This window comes from Dendropsophus ebraccatus, chromosome 3, assembly GCF_027789765.1.
Source record: "Dendropsophus ebraccatus isolate aDenEbr1 chromosome 3, aDenEbr1.pat, whole genome shotgun sequence".
Lineage (NCBI taxonomy): Eukaryota > Metazoa > Chordata > Amphibia > Anura > Hylidae > Dendropsophus > Dendropsophus ebraccatus.
The window spans coordinates 196238741-196258802 of record NC_091456.1 but is presented as its reverse complement, the minus strand read 5'-3'; the positions used below and the strand labels follow the sequence as shown (position 1 = coordinate 196258802).

Sequence of the window (20062 nt, the reverse complement as noted above, 5' to 3'; positions counted from 1 at the left end):
GTACATGTAGCTGAGCTGTATATGTGTAATGTACATGTAGCTGAGCTGTATATATGTGTAATGTACATGTAGCTGAGCTGTATATGTGTAATGTACATGTAGCTGAGCTGTATATATGTGTAATGTACATGTAGCTGAGCTGTATGTGTGTAATGTACATGTAGCTGAGCTGTATATGTGTAATGTACATGTAGCTGAGCTGTATATGTGTAATGTACATGTAGCTGAGCTGTATATGTGTGTAATGTACATGTAGCTGAGCTGTATGTGTGTAATGTACATGTAGCTGAGCTGTATATATGTAATGTACATGTAGCTGAGCTGTATATATGTGTAATGTACATGTAGCTGAGCTGTATATATGTGTAATGTACATGTAGCTGAGCTGTATATGTGTAATGTACATGTAGCTGAGCTGTATATGTGTGTAATGTACATGTAGCTGAGCTGTATATATCTGTAATGTACATGTAGCTGAGCTGTATATGTGTAATGTACATGTAGCTGAGCTGTATATGTGTGTAAGGTACATGTAGCTGAGCTGTGGGGTTGGGGAGGTACTGTAGGTGATGTTGTTATGTTCAGCCTCCTCCCTGGCTATGACACTGGGCTTCTCCTTTAACCCTTTTCGGGGAGGGACTAGAAGTTCTGACATCCTGTCTATTGAAGACGATATGGCCCCTTTCTATTTGTTAATGGCAGGTTGGACCCCCGGAACTTTTTAATAATTACAAGCCTGTAAAGCAGCGTCCCTCACACATCATTTATTATATAGAAGAGATTGTTGTTGTTTAAAGGCCCAGAAGAGGCAGCGGCAGGGATAGTAGACTGGTGGTGGAGGTAGAACTTGAGGTACAGTATTGGGACAGAGGAACAGTAAACAGCAGGAACAGCCATAGTTACTGCCCATGGTCTGGTAAGACTGTTAGGAGCCCTGATTATTATAATCAGTGGAGCGGACCAGCTGGATCGATGCTATATGGGGGGGGGGGCAGTGATCCTGACCGTATTATCGGACCATGGAGCAACTCCTGTGCAATAGGGACTTATCATATAACTGCTGATAGTTTCCCTTTAACACATTGTAAAGGTGCTGGTGCTGCAGCTCCATCCTGTATCTACAACCTGCTGCTGTGTTATCAGGGTTATACAGTTAGTATACATTATACACCACATGCTGCTATACTGTACAGTAACTTATATATCACATATCCAGCTGCTGTGTTATCAGGGTTATACAGTTACTATACATTATATACCACATGCTGATTGCTATACTGTACAGTAACTTATATATCACATATCCAGCTGCTGTGTTATCAGGGTTATATAGTTACTATACATTATACACCACATGCTGCTCTACTGTACAGTAACTTATATATCACATATCCAGCTGCTGCAGTGTTATCAGGGTTATACAGTTACTATACATTATACACCACATGCTGCTATAATGTACAGTAACTTATATATCACATATCCAGCTGCTGCGTTATCAGGGTTATACAGTTACTATACATTATACACCACATGTTGCTATACTGTACAGTAACTTATATATCACATATCCAGCTGCTGCTGTGTTATCAGGGTTATACAGTTATTATACATTATATACCACATGCTGATTGCTATACTGTACAGTAACTTATATATCACATATCCAGCTGCTGTGTTATCAGGGTTATACAGTTACTATACATTATACACCACATGCTGCTATACTGTACAGTAACTTATATATCACATATACAGCTGCTGTGTTATCAGGGTTATACAGTTACTATACATTATATACCACATGCTGATTGCTATACTGTACAGTAACTTATATATCACATATCCAGCTGCTGTGTTATCAGGGTTATACAGTTACTATACATTATATACCACATGCTGATTGCTATACTGTACAGTAACTTATATATCACATATCCAGCTGCTGTGTTATCAGGGTTATACAGTTACTATACATTATACACCACATGCTGCTATACTGTACAGTAACTTATATATCACATATCCAGCTGCTGCAGTGTTATCAGGGTTATACAGTTACTATACATTATACACCACATGCTGCTATAGTGTACAGTAACTTATATATCACATATCCAGCTGCTGCTGTGTTATCAGGGTTATACAGTTACTATACATTATATACCACATGCTGCTATACTGTACAGTAACTTATATATCACATATCCAGCTGCTGTGTTATCAGGGTTATATAGTTACTATACATTATACACCACATGCTGCTCTACTGTACAGTAACTTATATATCACATATCCAGCTGCAGTGTTATCAGGTTTATACAGTTACTATACATTATACACCACATGCTGCTATACTGTACAGTAACTTATATATCACATATCCAGCTGCTGTGTTATCAGGGTTATACAGTTACTATACATTATATACCACATGCTGATTGCTATACTGTACAGTAACTTATATATCACATATCCAGCTGCTGTGTTATCAGGGTTATACAGTTACTATACATTATACACCACATGCTGCTATACTGTACAGTAACTTATATATCACATATCCAGCTGCTGTGTTATCAGGGTTATACAGTTACTATACATTATACACCACATGCTGCTATACTGTACAGTAACTTATATATCACATATCCAGCTGCTGCAGTGTTATCAGGGTTATACAGTTACTATACATTATACACCACATGCTGCTATAGTGTACAGTAACTTATATATCACATATCCAGCTGCTGCTGTGTTATCAGGGTTATACAGTTACTATACATTATACACCACATGCTGATTGCTATACTGTACAGTAACTTATAATATCACAGATTCAGCTGTTTCTCATTGTTTCATCTGTTATTAAGAATAAATAATCATTATTTTTGGGGTGTGGAACCAATTGTCCGCATTTCTATGATTTCTTATGGGAAATTTGCTTTGGTTTAAGAGTGGATTTGGATTACAAGCACAGTCCCGGAACGGATTATGCTCATAATCCAAGGCACCATTGTATATATGTGTGTGTGTATATATATTAGATTTTTTTATTGCTTTATAAATTCAATATATTTCTGTAAAGTTTGTCATACTATTGGCGGAGTTTAGGTATGAATAATTTTACATGAATATATAGAATTTATAAAGCAATAAAGAATCTAATGTATTAATATATATAGATATATGCAATTGTCTAACCCAGTGAAACTTGTTTTTAACCAGTGCAGTTTGTATCTTACTATAGTTCAGAATCCGATGACGTTATATATTGATGGTGGAGCGTTTGGCCTCCAGAACGTAGTGTGACTACGCCAGAGCAGGAGAGGTTTTCTATGGGAATTTGCTGCTGCTCTGCACAGTTCCTGACATGGACAGAGGTGGCAGCAGAGAGCACTGTGTCAGACTGGAGAGAATACATCACTTCCTGCAGATAAAACAAGTAACACAAAGCCGATTCCCAATATGAGTTCTTTAATATTTAATGATGTGATGTTCCCGTATTCAATTACTTTTTGGTTTTACACATAAAAAAATTCAGGAAAATGGTTTCTCCTCTGTGTGAATTTTTTGATGTTCAACAAATTTAGATTTTTCAGTAAAACATTTCCCACACTCAGTACATGGAAAAAGCTTCCTTTCTGTGTGCATTCTCTGATGTCTAAGAAGAGGAAATTTTTGAGTAAAACTTCTCCCACATTCCAGACATGTAAACGGCTTCTCCCCTGTGTGAATTCTCTGATGCTTAACCAGACTTGATTTCTGAGTAAAATATTTCCCACATTCCAGACACTGAAAAGGCTTCTCCCCAGTGTGTGTTCTCTGATGTTCAACAAGAATTGATTTCTGAGTAAAATTTTTCCCACACTCTCGGCATAAAAATGGCTTCTCTCCTGTATGAGTTCTTTGATGTTCAATAAAATTTGATTTCTGACTAAAACATTTTTCACATTCAGAACATGAAAAAGGCTTCTCTCCAGTGTGAATTCTAACATGTTCAACTAGTTTTGATTTTTGAGTGAAACATTTCTCACATTCTGCGCATGAATATGGCTTCTCCCCTGTGTGCGTTCTCTCATGCTGCGCAAGATCTGATTTTCTACTAAAACATTTCCCACATTCCTGACATGGAAATGGTTTCTCTACAGTGTGAGTTCTCTGATGTTCAACCAGTTTTGATTTTTGACTAAAACATTTCCCACATTCTGGGCATAAAAATAACATATTATTTTGCTTAACAGTCTGTGATGGATCGGTAGAAAGTGCTGGTATATAAGGATCAGATGCCAGATCTTTCCTGTGAGGGGCTGGGGGTAGATCTGGGGTAATAGAATGTTCTTCATATGTAACATGATCATCGGCTTTAAAATCTGAAGTTATCTGATATTCCCATGAGCTCCGGGTACACTCATCTGCCAAGAATAAATGAGATATTTTTGAGTAATAACCTTAAGTATCTGTGAGTGTTCTCTGCATTCAGTGGTCACTACTCACCTGGCCGGTTACCTGTAGTGATGTCCTGCTTATACTGCTCATCACTGCTCACATCTGTCTCTTCCTTTACAATTACATTTATAGCAGTAATACTGTTCCCATCTTCATCCTGATTTATAAGCTGTTAAGGAAAAAAAAAAGTCACCAGACAGTAGATCTATAGAAAATATAGTTATGCTACAGAGAGGTCAGTGGGCTGATCCCAAAATGTCTAATACCCCAGGAAACTACCAGAGGTCTAGTGGAGTCCTTACATAAGAGGGACCTTGTCTCAGGGAAGGAGATCGGCCTCTGCCAGACACATCTGGGGTTTGTCTCATGGGAAATAAAGGATCAGATAGGAATAAATCCAGCATGTTGTCTCCTTATCCCGACCAGCAGACTCCATAGCCCGACACATGTAATGTCTATGGTCGCTTTATCCACCATCTCCACCTTCCTCATTACACAAGTATCATCCATATAATAGTGTAGGATAAACCAAGACTGAGAGCAAGAACCTCACATCTACACATCATAGGGAACATCTCCATCTACCTGATCCTTATCCTGTGGGAGAAGAGGACGGGGACATCTCTCTGGTGCTGTTCTCTTACTGGATCTGACTGGAGGGAACACATACAGAGACTGAATTCATTCTTTCCATCCAGATAATACAGAGAGGAGGTGTGTATATAGTCCTGTCTATTACCTGCTGATGGGAGGGGCTGCTGATCCTCCAGCATCACATCCTTGTACTGATCCTTGTGTCCTTCTACATACTCCCACTCCTCCATGGAGAAATAGACCGCCACGTCCTGACACCTTATAGGAACCTGACACACACAATGATCACACAGTCATCCCCCCCACCCCTCCAGTGGTGTTACTGTATAATGTCCCAGCATTCCCAGCAGCCACAGTCTCACCTCTCCACTCAGCAGCTCCACCATCTTGTTGGTGACTTCTAGGATCTTCTCTTCCTCCATTTCCTCATGTATCAGGGGCCCCAGGATTGGGCTCAGGGTTCTTCCCCATCCTTCACACCCAGGGGCCCCACAGCGCCCACTAGAGGACTTCTTCACTACTGTGTAATCCTGTGTATGGAGAGACACATTACTATCACTCCATCCATTCCCAGAATCCCTCACCTCTCCAGTCCTATCCATCTGTTATTCCATAGATAAGAATGATGTCATGATGACATCACTCCCAGAATCCCTCACCTCTCCAGTCCTATCCATCTGTTATTCCATAGATAAGAATGATGTCATGATGACATCACTCCCAGAATCCCTCACCTCCCCAGTCCTATCCATCTGTTATTCCATAGATAAGAATGATGTCATGATGACATCACTCCCAGAATCCCTCACCTCTCCAGTCCTATCCATCTGTTATTCCATAGATAAGAATGATGTCATGATGACATCACTCCCAGAATCCCTCACCTCCCCAGTCCTATCCACCTGTTATTCCATAGATAAGAATGATGTCATGATGACATCACTCCCAGAATCCCTCACCTCTCCAGTCCTATCCATCTGTTATTCCATAGATAAGAATGATGTCATGATGACATCACTCCCAGAATCCCTCACCTCTCCAGTCCTATCCATCTGTTATTCCATAGATAAGAATGATGTCATGATGACATCACTCCCAGAATCCCTCACCTCTCCAGTCCTATCCATCTGTTATTCCATAGATAAGAATGATGTCATGATGACATCACTCCCAGAACCCCTCACCTCCCCAGTCCTATCCATCTGTTATTCCATAGATAAGAATGATGTCATGATGACATCACTCCCAGAATCCCTCACCTCTCCAGTCCTATCCATCTGTTATTCCATAGATAAGAATGATGTCATGATGACATCACTCCCAGAATCCCTCACCTCCCCAGCCCTATCCATCTGTTATTCCATAGATAAGAATGATGTCATGATGACATCACTCCCAGAATCCCTCACCTCCCCAGTAAGCAGGAAGAGTATGTGTAGGGTGAGGGTTATTATCCTGTCGGCCATCTTGTCTCTGTCTCTCTCCATGGTTGATGGGTCGGTCTCTTATATAGAAGATATCAGCAGAGGATCCTGGAGGGGAAGGAAGATAAGTAAATAAGTAAACACACAAAATTCTATGTAAACAATTTATTTCCTGGAGATGAAAGATGGAAATATTTCGGTGTTTCTCCAGGTGAAATGTTCTGATGATGCACTTGAATAGGACCTGAGCTGCATATAGAAGTGGCCTGGGGCAGCGGTGACAGCTCGGTGTGTAGCTGCAGGCTGACTGGGCAGATGACAGTGGATACATACTCATAGTGACCCTGCTGTCATCTGCCCCATCAGTGGTGAGTTCCTTTGTCTCATTGTGTTTTGGAATTAAGGAGCTGCCTCCGATTACCGGCTGCAGCACTTCCCTGGTGTCTAGTGGGTGAGATCGCTCTCTGTACCTGCTGTCGGCCGGCGACCGCTCCAAGATGGTGCCGACCCCGGCTCGGCACTCGTTTGTTTTCGGCTGCAGCAGCCGAAAGCAAACGAGTGGCGATCTCATTGATCTTTGCTGTATATCTATACAGCAAAGATCTCAATGAGAGATCAAAGTATATATACTAGAAGTCCCCCAGGGGGGAATAACCCTAACCCCAGGGGGGGAATAACCCTAATCCCAGGGGGGGAATAACCCTAACCCCAGGGGGGGAATAACCCTAACCCCAGGGGGGGAATAACCCTAACCCCAGGGGGGGGGAATAACCCTAACCCCAGGGGGGGGGGAATAACCCTAACCCCAGGGGGGGGGGAATAACCCTAACCCCAGGGGGGGGGAGAATAGCCCTAACCCCAGGGGGGGGGGAATAACCCTAACCCCAGGCGGGGGGAATAACCCTAACCCCAGGGGGGGGGAATAACCCTAACCCCAGGGGGGGGGAATAACCCTAACCCCAGGGGGGGGGGGAATAACCCTAACCCCAGGGGGGGAATAACCCTAACCCCAGGGGGAATAACCCTAACCCCAGGGGGGAATAACCCTAACCCCAGGGGGGAATAACCCTAACCCCAGGGGGGAATAACCCTAACCCCAGGGGGGAATAACCCTAACCCCAGGGGGGGAATAACCCTAATCCCAGGGGGAGAATAACCCTAACCCCAGTGGGAGAATAACCCTAACCCCGGGGGGGGGGGGGGAATAACCCTAACCCCAGCGGGGGAATAACCCTAACCCCAGGGGGAATAACCCTAACCCCAGGGGGGAATAACCCTAACCCCAGGGGGGAATAACCCTAACCCCAGGGGGAATAACCCTAACCCCAGGGGGGAATAACCCTAACCCCAGGGGGGGGAATAACCCTAACCCCAGGGGGGGGAATAACCCTAACCCCAGGGGGGAATAACCCTAACCCCAGGGGGGAATAACCCTAACCCCAGGGGGAATAACCCTAACCCCAGGGGGGAATAACCCTAACCCCAGGGGGAATAACCCTAACCCCAGGGGGGAATAACCCTAACCCCAGGGGGAATAACCCTAACCCCAGGGGAAATAACCCTAACCCCATGGGGGGAATAACCCCAACCCCAGGGGGAATAACCCTAACCCCAGGGGAAATAACCCTTACCCCAGGGGGGCTTCTAGTATAAGTGTAAAAGTAAAAATAAAAGTGTTATTAGTAAAAAGCCCCCTCCCCTTATAAAAGTTTGAATCACCCCCCTTTTCACAGGTTATAAATAAACATATTTAGTATCACCGCACACGTAATCGCCCGAACTATTAATTAATCTCATTCCTGATCTCGCATGGTAAACGACGTCAGCGCAAAAAAATCCCAAAGTGCAAAATTGCGCATTTTTGGTCGCATCAAATGCAGAAAAAATTTAATAAAAAGTGATCAAAAAGTCGTATATGTGCAATCAAGGTACCGATAGAAAGAACATATCATGGCGCAAAAAATGACACCTGACACAGCCCCATAGACCAAAGGATAAAAGCGCTATAAGCCTGGGAATGGAGCCGTTTTATGGAACGTATATTTGGTAACAATGGTTTGAATTTTTTACAGGCCATCAGATACAATATAAGTTATACATGTTATATATCGTTGTAATCGTAACGACTTGATGAACATATATAACATGTCAGTTTTACCCCAGGGCGAATGGCGTAAAAACACATTTCCCCCAAATAATAGAAATGTGTTGTTGTTTTTTCAGTTTCACCACACTTTGAATTTTTTTCTGGTTTCGCAGTGTACTTTATGCAAAAATTCAGCCGTCATTGCAAAGTACAATTAGTGACGCAAAAAATAAGGACTCATGTGGGTCTGTAGGTGGAAAAATGCAAGTGCTATGTATGGCCTTATATACACAAGGAGGAAAAACCGAAAACGCAAAAACGAAAATTGGCCCCGTCCCCTAAGGGGTTAAAGGGAACCATTCACCCCGTGGCCCCCATTAGAAACAGACATACAGTGACATAAAGGTCAATATACTTACCATATCGCTCCCGGTCCCGTCCCGGATCTCGTTGTTGACACGGAGAAATCGCTGATTCTTCTTCTCCCGCCCATTATGGTAATGAGCTGAGATGAGTCCAACGTCCATAGGAAACGACGGACGAGTCCAACTTATTCATGAGGTCCTCTTCTCGTCGCCGCCCATCCACGCCTCCTGGAACTTGATTGACGTCTTCAGTCTTCAGTCTTCTGCCGAATTCCCGCGCAGGCGCCGCTGCGATGGTCTCGTCACCTCTTCTGCGCCTGCGCGGTAAACAGGATGCGTGTTCGAGCCAATCGGCGCACGCGCAGTAAACAGTGGAGCTGCAGAGCGGCTTCAATTGTGAACTGCGCATGCGCCGAAAACGACCGTCACGGCGCCTGCGCGGGATCCGGCGAGAAGAAAGAAGACGAGGAGGAAGAAGACCCGGCGTCAATCAAGTGTCGGAGGCGGGGAGAAGGCTGGACTTCGGGCCGGCGGCGCTCATTACCATAATGGGCGCGAGAAGAAGAATCGGCGATTTCTCCGTGTCAACAACGAGATCCGGGACGGGACCGGGAGCGATGTGGTGAGTATATTGACCTTTATGTCACTGTATGTCTGTTTCTAACGGGGGCCACGGGGTGAATGGTTCCCTTTAAGATAATCACATTTCTGGCATCAGACGACAACAAACTATTTCTCTTATCTACAAAATCTTCTATTATTGAGCGACCAATGAAAAGCTTAGAAACTGCATAGAACTGATAATAACGTAATCCGAGCGACCCCGAGGTGTAAGATAACAGACCCCAATCCTGTATATACCGCACAGAGACCTCCAGGGGTGTGAGGGGGAGGAGTCATCAATAACCGACCTGAAGGGGTTAATGGTCCTGCGGAGACTCCACATATATATATACTGTACCTCCAGCTGCAGGGCCGTGTGCTTCCCCTGTACTTCCAGGACCTGCCATGATGTCACAGTCATGTGATCAGTCACATGGAGGAAGAGTCACATGATCAGGGGCTGCTGCTCAGTGTATGCAGGACTCTGCTGTGCTGGATGAGCTGAAGTGATGTGTGTGGAGCAGAGCTGTGTGTGTGATGTGTGTGGAGCAGAGCTGTGTATGTGTGTGTTATATATGTCTGCAGCAGAGCCCTGTGTGTAATGTACATGTAGCTGAGCTGTATGTGTGTAATGTACATGTAGCTGAGCTGTATATGTGTGTGATGTGTGTGGAGCAGAGCTGTGTATGTGTGTGTTATATATGTCTGCAGCAGAGCCCTGTGTGTAATGTAGCTGAGCTGTATATGTGTAATGTACATGTAGCTGAGCTGTATATGTGTGTAATGTACATGTAGCTGAGCTGTATATGTGTAATGTACATGTAGCTGAGCTGTATATGTGTGTAATGTACATGTAGCTGAGCTGTATATGTGTAATGTACATGTAGCTGAGCTGTATATGTGTAATGTACATGTAGCTGAGCTGTATATGTGTAATGTACATGTAGCTGAGCTGTATATGTGTAATGTACATGTAGCTGAGCTGTATATGTGTGTAATATACATGTAGCTGAGCTGTATATATGTGTAATGTACATGTAGCTGAGCTGTATATGTGTAATGTACATGTAGCTGAGCTGTATATGTGTAATGTACATGTAGCTGAGCTGTATATGTGTGTAATGTACATGTAGCTATGTATGTAATGTACAGTATTTCAGAAAATTTGAATAATGAACCCAAAACACCTGCAGTGGCTTCCTAAGTGTTATAAAAGGTCCCTTAGGGTCCTATTCCACGGGCCGAGCAGGGCCAGATCAACTATGTAAACGAGCGGCAATCTGCTAGATCGCCGCTCGTTTACTGGGCCTATTCCACGGCCCGATGATCGTTGAGCAAGGGCTGCAAGGACATTGTTACCGATGTCCTTGCAGCATCATACATTACCTGTCCAGGCTTCTTCTCCGCTCTGTCTTCATCCCCGGGTCCCGCACGCTCTATCTTCAGAATGGCCGGTCAGCTGACAGGCCACACTCAGCCAATCACAGGCCGCGGCGGTCCTGGACTGTGATCGGCTGAGCGCTCCGTCAGCTGACCGGCTATTCTGACGATAGAGCGCGCGGGACCCGGGGATGAAGACAGAGCGGAGAAGAAGCCTGGACAGGTAATGTATTGCTGCTGCTGCTTGTCAAATCGTCAGTCGCCCACCACGCACCGCTATTCAACCGTAGCGATGCGTGGTGGGGGAACGATGATTTTAGGTCTGGCCCTCAATTAACGATCAGCCGATGACACGATCATCGGCTGATCGTTCTCTCTATTTCACCAAACGATAATCGGCCCAAATGGGGCCGATCCGGCCGATTATCTTTACTGTGGAATAGGGCCCTTTCTCTGGTTCAGTATGCAACACAATCATGGGGAAGACTGCTGACAGATGTCCAGAAGGCCATCATTCACACACTCCACAAGGAGGGTAAGCCACAAAAGTTTGTTGCTAAAGAAGCTGGCTGTTCTCAGAGTGCTGGATCAAAGCAGATTAATGGAGAGTTGAGTGGAAGGAAAAAGTGTGGTAGAAAAAGGTGCAGAAGCAACCGGGAGAACCGCAGTCTTACAGGATTGTAACAAAAATGCCATTCAAAAATTTAGGAGAGATTCACAAAGAGTGTCCTGCTGCTGGAGTCAGTGCTTCAAAATCCACAAGCACATCCAGACGTCTGTAGGACATGGACTACAAGTGTTACATCCCACGTGTCACTCCTGACCAAGAAACAAGGCCAGAAGCGTCTTATCTGGGCCAAGGAGAAGAAGGACTGGACTGCTGATCAGTGGTCCAAAGGGCTGATCTCGGAAGGAAATTCTGCGGCTAGGGGTTAAACCCTGGCAGCACGTGGTGGCTGGATAGTATAGTGCTTTCTTTTACTGCTTTAACTCTGTCTTTCTAGTTTACCAGAACTGATAAGTGCATAGTTATAGTGATATAGTAGTGACAGCACAAAATATTTCTTTCACTGCAAAGATCGAAATTGTGATTGTAATAGTTGTCTTTCGTCCTTGGCTCCAACCAGTGGATTAGCCCTGGTTGTGGTGTCACTGGATAAGGTCAGTTCTGAAGATTAATAATTGAGCGGCTGCATGTAGTTTTCTGTTAAGTAGGTCCTGTGAAATGTTTTTGAGACTGGCTCCACTTCCCCTTTTCCCTTGATGTAGTTAATAAAGGTGGTTTGCACAATACAAATCAGCCTCCCGTACTCCGCCGGTCTCCAGTCTAGGGATTAGCCCAGATTGTTCCGGAGAGGAAAGGTCAGATCTCTATCCGATCCGCAGTCGCGTGCCAGAGTGGGCACAAAATAGGGAAACCAGTCACCCGTGCTATAGGGGAGGTGGAAACCTGCGACGCGATGGAAAGCTTGCGGTCTTTGTTTGCTCCCAAGAGTAAGCAAACTGTTGAAACTGAGAGCGCGGTCCAATTGGTGGCCAAAAGAGAGGGAAAGAAACGTGACTAATGTAGGAAAATTGATGGGATTGCAGTACTCCCAGCGGCTCTAGCTTGGCAACGAACAGCGATTGAAATAGAGTTTCAGGACAAAAAGGGAAGTGTTAATGCATATATGTATCACATTAAGAAAGACTTGCCACCACCTTATAATGACGCCGAGCCTCAATGTTGGGAGTGTCTGAATTGTCACCAACAGAATCCACCCTCTGCTGAGTATTGTTGTAGCTGTGGAAGGGGACGCCCCAATCCTGCTCCGTCATGCAAACCTACGCCATCCGCCCCTGTCCAAGATGAGCTTCCTGTATTCAGTAGCCATCTTGACACATCCCAGCCCAGTACACCCTCTTCCACTTCCTCTTTTGTCGGAACTTCCAATTCAGGAACTTCCAGTGCCAGTGGTCATTTTGGGACACCCAAGGGGCCTACTCCAGATCCATTATACCCATTATTAACTGCCTCCGGAGCTTATTTTGTACCTGCCACAAACCTGGCCCCTCTCATGATAACGCAACACCAATATGGAAATACTCTGCTGACTCAGCAATTGAAAAAGGAAACTGAAACCCCAGGAAATACTTTGGTCATTCCTCAGCAGTTAGAAGAGGGAACTGCGATCTCAGCGAAAGCCCAGCTTGAGCTAACATGAGCTGAGAGATATGCTTTCTCCACTACCCCTGAAATAGCTTCTGAACCAGGAGATTTAGCACAAGAAGCTGATAGGCAGTTTATATCCCCCTCTGACTCATATCGACCTATCACCCCATGAGATGTTACTACTAGGGGGCCCCCAAAACCTGCCAGAGTCAGCTTTGACACCCATGATTTTGACAACGTCTGCTCCTTTTACTCCAATTTATACAGCACCTCTATGGAACACAGGAACTACCTTTAATATATGTGTAGGAGACATTGCACGCCAAGGTACTACAGCCATTGTGAACCCTGCGAATGGTGGACTGAAACACTTAGGGGGAGTAGCAAAACATATTGTGCAGCTAGGGGGCACACAGATACAGGCAGAATGTGATGGCTCCCTTTCACAACCCCATAGAAGAAGAATTAATTCCAGGTCTGTCACCGCCACCAACACAACCTCAACTACACCATTACCTTTGATCGAAATGCAATTTCCACCACCACCACCACCAGAGACACGACTACCACAGCCACCTCCACCAGCATCATTGCTACCACCTGACCCTACTCTATTGCAACAAGACCGTCCTCGATATGTACCTTTCACTCCAACTCAGAATCTTTTGTGAAAGGCCTTTTAGACCCCATCCGGAAGAAACTAGAAGAATCCAGGCCAGAATATGTGGACTTACCTGAGAATCAAGTTTTGCTCATTGCCAAAGCCATTGAGAAGCAAAGAATTAAAACTGCTCCACCAAAAAAAGCTGGAACCAAAGTGGCTGTCCTGCAAGAAGTTATTGATGCCTCAGGAGCATCCCAGACTGAGACAATAATGATTAATCAACCTGTACAACTTTTTTCTGGGAACCAATACCATGGACCACAGCAATCTTAGCTCCCACAAGCACCATATACCAGACACATGACACCCAAACATATCACCTGCCATTTTTGTGGAAAGCACGGACATTTACAGAGGAATTGTCGCTCTTTCCATCGAGGGACTCAGAATGTCCAAAATTTCAACATGCAATCACGACGAAACTATCAGGATTATAATCAAGGTCGTTACCAAGCACCTAACCAAGGACGTTACCAAGCTCCAGATCAGGAAGCCTTTCCTCCTCCTCAAGGCTACAACCAACAGGGTCCTCCTCTTCAAGACCAATTCTATCCTGGACAACTATAGGATTTTGGCAAGCCTGCGTCTGCTGTTTTCACCAATCTCACCAATGACCCCAATTACCAATCTGGCCCTGTTCTAATGGTACTTTTACATGGTGCGATAATTCGTCCGATCGCACGATTAACGATTTTGAATGAACAATGTTTTTTTTATAACGATCAGCGTTTAGACGGAACAATACATCGTAAGGAAAATTCGCTATGCGATCATTTTGCGATCGTTTAAGCCTATCTCACACATAGGGGAAATCGTTGAAAGAATGTTTACACTGAACGATCTGCGAATTTTTTGCGAACGATCAACAATGATTTAAGAACATGTTGAAAGATCAAAATGAACGATTTCTCACTCGTCGTTTGCAGCGTTTACACGTACGATTATCGTTCAAATTCGACAGTTATCATGCAAAAACGAACGATAATCGTCCCGTATAAAAGGACCATAACAGTTTAACTCCCAGTGAATGGTCATGAACTTCCTTTTTTAGTGGACACAGGTGCAGCCAGATCTGTACTAAAGACTTCTGATATTCCACCTGGGGTCATTCTCTCTCCTGATTTTATTCCTTGTGTTGGAGTAGATGGAAATGTGTTCTCCAAGTCCAGGCACCCAATAAAAAAAGAAAATTGGAAAAGATCACCATATACAGTCCAACAGAATGAGAGTCAGATGGGATAAGGAATCACCCCACGCGTTCCGCCGTCTAGCGGCTTCCTCAGATCCCGGCGGAACGAGTGGGGTGATTTCTTATCCCTTCTGACTCACATTCTGTTGGACTGTATATGGTGATCTTTTCCAATTTTCTTTTTTTCCCTATGCTCCATTATTTGTGGTTATATTTTGTTTTACTGGGTCTCTGTCTAGGTAGAGATGTTGGATTTCTGTTATTGTACATACGGTCCATGGTCAGAGTGGTAGATTAGTCCCGGCTGGAACGCCAGCAGGACTTATGGGGACATTTTAGTGTTTTTAATGTAGAGCAGTATTTGGGGTGTTGTCTCCCTCATTTTACTACTCCTGTACATTCATATATTTATGTGGTATTTTGTATCTATGTCAGTGTTATAATAAAGATTTTTGTGATGTGCTACCATTTTTTGTGCATATGCTTTTTTTCTTTTGAAGGGATGACCTCCCAAGCCTGGAGACGTCCATTCCTCCTAAAGTAATACCCTTGATTCCTGAAAGTCTTTGGTCCACAGGTCCTGATGACATTGGTTTGCTCCCTGTGGCGCCTGTTGGTGTTCTCCTCTCAACAACCTCATCTTTCTATGCAGCGCAACATGCGTCTACAATGTTCTCTACTTATGCCTGAGAACATCACGTTGAAACGGTGTACTCTTTTGAATCTGGCAACTCTGCTTCCTCTCTCAAGGGGGGACTATCAGCCCAGACTATGAAGACATACCCCCTAGTCAAACACTTCATGAGAGTAGTGATGATGACTTCCATGATCGCCTTAAACAAATGGAGGCGGAAACTTCACAACCCTCCACTGTCTCTGCTTCTAAACTGGACAATCCTGATTACATTTTCTTCACTGATGGTTCAAGATACATAATGAAAGGGGACAATTCCATACAGATTTTGCTGTGGTTACCTCATCAGAAACCGTGAAGGCTGCTCCCTTACCTTCTAGGATGTCGGCCCAGGAAGTTGAACTCAGGGCCTCGACTGAAGCCTGCCGGCTGGCAGAGGGGAAGACCGCCAATATTTACACGGACTCAGCCTACGTGCATGGAATAGCGCATGATTTGGGCCTGAAGTGGACCCTGCGAGGTTTCCAGACAGCTAGTGGAACGCCCATCAAGAACCATGAAGCAGTCAAGACTTTGATGGAAGCTCTCCATCTACCAACTCAAGTAGCCATTTTGAAGATAAACGCTTATGGCAGAACAGAGACAGAAGAAGACAGAGGCAATAACAGAGCAGATTTGGCAGCAAAAGCTGCAGCACTTCTTCCACAGGTTCGAGAGGAAGCAGAGGCGGGCATTGGCATACATGTGTTGACAAGAGCAGGAAGAAAGGAGAAAGAAGAGGGAGAAACCAAACAAGGAATATCAAATCCAGGCATTACTCTACTGAAGCAATTTCAGACTCAAACAGGCCCAGAAGAAAAGAAGGAATGGGAAAAGCGAGGAGCTGAGATTCAACAAGATGAATTCTGGAGAAAAGAAAAGAGACTTTGCCTACCAATAGCTTTGTATCCCGCAGTGGTACAATGGGCCCATGGAGTTACCCATCGAGGGAAGAATCAGATGATCTCTGCAATTACTAAGTTATATCTAGCACCTGGGATCTCCACTACAGCAGCCACTTATGCTAAAAGTTGTGTCATCTGTAACACTTGTAATCCAGGAGGCACAATACCTACCCCGAAGAAACACCTGGCCAAGCCACTCTACCCATTTCAGAGAATCCAAATTAATCATATGGAACTGCCAAAAAGTAGGAAGTACAAATACATTTTAGTAGTGGTGGACAGGGCCGGCGTCAGCACCCGGCATACTCGGGCAACTGCCGGGGCCCCCGACACATGCCCGAGCAGTGAGCCAGACGCCCGCCGCATCACCGACCCCAAGTCCAGGGGAGGGCTGGAGGCATTATTACTATATGGAGGGCACAGCATGGGGACATTATTACTATATGGGGGGCACAGCACCCTCCCTACTCCCCAAACCTCCCTACTTTACTGCACATGACACCAAACAGTGGAGTTACTACTGTATAGGATCCTATGGTTGGGAAAAAGGGAAGGAAGTGGCTGGAAATGTGCGGAGCCTAAGATGTTTGTCTGACAGATCCTGAAGAGATGAATTGTAGCTGGAAGAAATCATCATGGAGGTCTGGGCCAGATGGAGAGGAAACAGAGAGCGATCGCCTCAGATCAAAGAAGACGTCACCTGTGAGTTACTGAATTACGTTTTTTTTCGGTATTTTGTCAAACTTTATTTGGTAGGTGTGCCCCGAGGTGTGCTATACAAAGGGGCCCGTTGAGGCTTTCTCGCCCAAGGGCCCACAAAAACCTGGAGCCGGCCCTGGTGGTGGACATGTTCTCAGGATGGACAGAGGCCTACCCAGTCACCAATATGACAGCCAAACTTACAGTTAAAAAACTCTTGACCGAGCTGGTCTGTAGATTTGGAGTCCCAAAGGTCATTGAAAGTGAGCAAGGCCCAGCCTTCATTGCAGATGTAACCAGGGAGATTTGGAAAATGGTAGGGCCAGATCTAGGCCTACACACTCCCTATCACCCCCAAAGTAGTGGGAAAGTAGAGAGGATGACTGCCACTCTGAAAAATAAAATCCTGAAGGCCAGCAAGGAACTGTCCCTTCCCTGGCCTGACATCCTACCTATTGCTCTATATTCTGTTAGGAACACCCCTAGGCAACCCACTGGCCTCACCCCATATGAAATCCTTTTTGGAGGTCCCCCTAGGCTTGGAAGTTAGCATCACCAACAATTGACAGCAGGAAATGATAGTCTTGTTAAGTATGTTGTAAATTTGTGTAATGAGCTAAAAATAACGCATGCTGCAGTCTTTTCCTCTATTCCAGACCCTGAAGCTGACCAAAGTACTCACTCACTTCAGCCAGACGATTTTGTGGTTGTAAAGAAGCACGTCAGAGACGTTCTAGAACCCCGATTTGAAGGCCCATTTCAAGTGCTCCTGGTGTCCCCAACCTCTGTGAAACTTGAGGGAAAATCTACCTGGGTCCACGCTTCACACTGCAAGAAAGTGTCTGCCGCCTGTCCTTCACCATGAAAAACGCCTATATCCTTTTTAAATTGTGTCTGGTTTGGGTGGGGGTGAGGATACAGGAAGTAGCAATCACACAAAGTCGAGGAGTAACTACATTTTGGTATAATTCATCAAGTGCCCAAGTGGCAACTTTTAAATTTGAGTTCTGTGATGTTGCTGCCTGTGGGGATCGGACAAGTAATGATGGCTCTTTTGAATTAGAATGGGAAGCATCCGAGTCCTCTCACCGAATATGTGACAAGGGAATCCAATATATATGTGTTACTGATGATTATTGGGGATCTGAGTGTGATTATTGGGGAGCTGTAGGATGGAACACTGGTAATGATGATTGGGGATATGAACCAGAATCAGCACAAAACAAGAAGGATAAACATGGTACTGAGGGAAGGGGTACCCAACTGGTCCTGACTATAGAGAATCCTAGTTCTCAAGATGCAGGGACTTATGTCCTAGGCACACATGGAGGAGCAAAGGGAGGTTACAGGACACGATTTAAGATAAGTGACATGGTTGATTCCCCAGAATGGGAAGCAATAGATGCCCAATCTGCTAAGATTAAAGCTATAGTAAATTCAGATGTGCAGATCTATAAACACATGGTGGCCATTTTAAACCCCACAATGAGAGATGTCTATGCAATAGAAACTGGGTATAGTGATACCAACTTTTGGTTGGAATGGATGAAATACTCTGCCTCACAATATAATAAATCAAACTGCTATGTATGCTCTAGTGCTCGCCCACATCTTGGCTCAGTCCCTTTGCATTTAGACCAGGGGTGGGGAACCTCCGGCCCCTGTGACCTCCCAATGCGGCCCGCGGCTCCCCTGTGATGTGCGTGCCGCTCTGGTGGGGCAGAAGCCGACATTCACAGCATCTTTCTGTGTCTGTGACGGCTGCCATCCCCTTCCCCACCAGGGCGGCGCACGTCTTCCTTCTCCTGCGGGCCAAGCGATGACGTCATTTCATCGCGCGCCGTCTGCAGAAGACAGGCACAGGCTAGAGGCGAGAGAAGAGGACCTGGGCAGCGTGGAAGCGGAGGAAAGGTGAGTGGGATGTTTATTTTTTTATTTGGAACTGGCACTGGGGGTTAACTAGGCTACCAGGGACATGACTGGGGGTTTAACTAGGCCTACTAGAGGCATCACTGGGGGGGTTAACTAGACTACAAGGGGCATCACTGAGGGTTAACTACAATAGCAGGGGCACTAGGGGAATACTTTGCCTTGCCCCGGGTGCTGCAAACCCCCGCTACTAACTGCTGCGCACAGTATGCGGCCCTCAAACGATTTTATTATTGCCCGACCGGCCCTCGACATGGAAAAGGTTCCCCACCCCTGATTTAGACCCAGTGTTTCCTTAGCCTGTTCACTAATCGCCCCACTTCCAACCCAGACTGTGAGACATGGAAAGTAAAATATCCCAGTCACCAAAACACCTACCCCGAGTCAGGGAATCACTATATACCCTGGGGGTTATACATGCTTTACCAGTGAAGGGGTTGGTAGGAATTTGGGCAAGTTCAAACCAGGATATTGTGGCAGCTATAGCAATGCTACCAGAGAACAACTCTTGAACCAGGTACAATCTGTAGCTGATGTATTCTGGATATGTGGGGACATGAAGATTCGATGTAGACTTGCAGGCAATTGGACTGGGGAATGTGCTTTGGCTAAAGCCATAATGCCTCTTCATATACTGCCCATAACTAGAACAAGTCTTCCCTCATCACCTAAGACACAAAAGGTCTGCTGATTCACACCCCAGAGGAAATTTTGACCCGCATGTGAATTTGGATGGTCCTTCGAGCCGTAATAGGGTCCCAAGGGGGGGGGGGGGTGCCAGATGAGTTCAAGGCCAGGGATGAAGTGAAAGCAGGCTTTGAATCAATACTTCCCTGGGTGACTATAAACAAAAACGTGGCATGAATAAACTATGTGTATTACAATCAACAGAGGTTCATTAACCGTACCCGAGATGCACTTCAAGGTTTGTCAGAGCAAGTAGGCCCTAC

General features: G+C 45.1%; 1 pseudogene; it reads right to left on the bottom strand.

Moving 5' to 3' along the window:
• Positions 1 to 3460: 3460 nt before the first annotated feature.
• The window catches only part of LOC138786844 (zinc finger protein 585A-like), a 35130-nt pseudogene continuing 18528 nt past the window's right edge, over positions 3461 to 20062 (bottom strand).